The 3,061-nt window shown below is 53.3% G+C and overlaps 1 pseudogene; it reads left to right on the top strand.

Annotated features, from left to right (window-relative positions):
* The first annotated feature begins 1,110 nt into the window (after positions 1–1,110).
* Positions 1,111–2,719, top strand: LOC146194667 (uncharacterized; annotated as a pseudogene).
* The last annotated feature ends 342 nt before the right edge of the window (positions 2,720–3,061 follow it).

The following is a 3,061-nucleotide window of genomic DNA, read 5'->3' as shown; positions in this document are numbered from 1 at the left end:
TCGGTGCAAACACAAATTCAGCTCTCGGAGGCCACTCCAGAGGTGAACAATCACCTTCTGCACCTCTGGGAAGCGTGGAACAGCCTCGTCCACAGATGGCACCGCCAAAAACATAACAGAAAGCTCGAAATGTGTATCGCTGAGCTCACTCAGCGAGCGGCAGAGTACGCGTCCAAACTCGCCGACTCGAATTGGGTAGACTGCTGCAACACGGCGGCCTGACAAATGTCGAGCCGGAGCACGTGCTGCCTTTTCTGTGCTCTATATGACCCGACTGAAACCCTCGCCAAGACAGAAAACATCTCCAATGAGCTATTCATAGCTTCGATGGAAATACATCAAAATTAGCATGCTAACTGTGCGACCAGTATCTTTGCATTAAGCAGGACCAAGGAGGACCCGCGTACTCGTATGCAGGTTCAGAGAAGGCGGATCTGGATCTACCGTTCCAGTTGCACGTCCTGAAGGCGGCCCTGGTTAAAATAAAACGAGGAACAGCACCGGGACGGAGCAAAATAACTGTGAAACTGCTTGCCAATCTCCCGGCCCCGCTTACGAAACCCTCCTTGCTTTCATAAACTCGATCTGGCTTGGTGAGGCACCTCTACCAATTGAATGGAAGACCGCCCTGGTAACTTTCATTCCAAAAGCCGGCAAAGCCATAAGCACAGACAACATTCGCCCCATCTCCCTCATGTCTTGTGCGCGAAAGCTGATGGAGACCATGGTGCGGGACGGGCTGTCTGGGTTTCTGGAAAATGAACATACATTCGCAGACACCATGTTCGGTTTCCACCCGCTAAGGTCCGCTCAGGAAGTTCTGCTTCAACTCGACCGAGAAATTCTCAACCCTGTCGAATATCCCTTCAGCGATAAGGCAGTACTCGCCCTTGGCATGAAGGGGACTTTCGACAAAGTCACACACGAAATCATCTTGCGACAGATCACCCAGACAAACTGTGGACATAACACATTTCAGTATAGCAAGCAATTTCTCTCGGATCTACAATCTTTAATCCGAATACAAAAATAAGAACGCGACCCATATAAACTGGGAACGAAAGGAACCCACAGGGCGCGGTCCTCTCGCCATTACTTTTCAATCTGGCTATGATGCAACTCCCGGCCCAGCTGGCGAAGGTCGAAGGCATCCAGCACGTGCTGTACGCAGACGACATAACCATCTGGGCCAAACACGGATCGGATGTAGACACTGAGGCCAACCTGCACCAAGCGGTGCAGATCGTAGACGCTTACGCCCGCCGCTGCGGCCTTCAATGCTCACCGTCCAAATCCGAATTTGTGTACATTCGCCCGTCGCCTAAGTGCATCACCGAAATGGAACTATTCTTGGCCAGCAGTCCGATACCCGAACATGATCAGATTAGAATACTTGGTCTCCTTATGCACAAACATCGACGGGCTGATACAACGCTAGCAAAACTGCGCAAGGTGGGGGACCAGGTGGACCGCATGGTGCGCCGGGGTTCCAACAAACGCGTGGGGTTACGATGCACAGACGCTTTGCTGCTGGCGCATGAATTCGTGGCCAGTCGAGTACTCTAATCAACTCCCTACCTCCACCTGCGCAGGTTTGATGAGAACGCCCTCGAAGTGATTGCCAGAAAGATGTACAAACGTGCCCTCGATCTTCCGATCAACACATCCAACCAGCGTCGTATGGGCCTGGTGATGATAAACACATTCGCGGAGCTCTGGGAGGCGCACTTGACCAATGAATACGCAAGGCTTTCAAAAACGCTGTCGGGACACCGCTTACTAGCTCGACTACACATCCAGCACACAATACTTACGGAAGAGCGCGTACGCATTCCGGAAATCTGGAGATACGCCCTGCGTGTACGTCCTCTTCCGGCCCACATGGCACGTGACGACCACAGTGGCAGGCGCCTTGAGCGGGCCGAGGCACTGGTCCATCACTATGGGAACAAACACGGAATATTCTGCGTGATGCCACCGGCCCTCCCCATGGGGGGTGGTACACAGCCGCAGTCGTCCATCAAAATATCACGGTGAATAGCCTAACGTTCCCAGCTCAAGACATAACACATGCGGAAGACGTTGCCATCGCGTTAGCCGCCGCAGAAAAGGACTCGCGAGTCATCATCTCCGACTCGAGAGGGGCCTGCAGAAGTATTAAACAGGGGTACATTCCTCTCTTTGCTCACCGGATCCTTCAAAACAGTGACTACCTCGGGGCCCCCACGTCTCGAACGATTGTACGGGCTTCAGTTCACATGGACCTCGAAGGCAATGAAACGGCAGACGCCGCTGTCCGCGCGCTCACTCTCCGTGCAACGCCTTCAGACCCTTATGATATGGATCCTGAATCCGATCCGGCTCTCACTTTTCGAGAAATTACTGAATTACTTCAATCCGGTCATGCAATTTACCCTAAGCCTTGTAAGGGCCTTACAAAGGTGGAGGAAAGCACACTCCTCCGCCTTTACACCAAAATGCTGCTGTGCCCGGCCGTTTTGAAGCACTAATCTGATCCAGCCTGTACAGGAAAATACCCACACTGTACGGAGAAGTCTTCGGACATCTTCCACATGGTGTGGACATGCCATTCAACCCCGAACCTCAGCTCCAAACCCAACCCCACCCGGGAGGACTGGGAGGCTGCTCCGACCTGGCAAGCCAGATGGCCCTGGTCCACTAAGCCCGAGTCGCGGCGGTCGCCAATGGGCTCCTGTAAGGAGGAGCCCACCTAGTGCTTGCGTGAGGTTGCCCCGGCTACCTCATCATCACCATCCTGACTATACCTACTGCAGGGCGAATTCCTCTCTTATTTCTCCACTTAGCCCGGTTCTGTGCTAGCTGCATCCACTTGACCCCTGCGAACTTCTTTACCTCATCCGCCCACCTAACTTCCTGACGCCCCCTGCTACACTTTCGCCGGACACACACACACACACACACACACACACACACACACACACACACACACACACACACACACACACACACACACACACACACACACACACACACACACACACACACACACACACACACACACACACACACACACACACAC

The sequence above is a fragment of the Amblyomma maculatum genome, chromosome 3 (assembly GCF_055883805.1).
Source record: "Amblyomma maculatum isolate TAMU_Amacu chromosome 3, ASM5588380v1, whole genome shotgun sequence".
Taxonomy (NCBI): domain Eukaryota; kingdom Metazoa; phylum Arthropoda; class Arachnida; order Ixodida; family Ixodidae; genus Amblyomma; species Amblyomma maculatum.
Note: the sequence above shows the minus strand (reverse complement) of the source record. Positions and strands in the feature narration are given on the sequence as shown.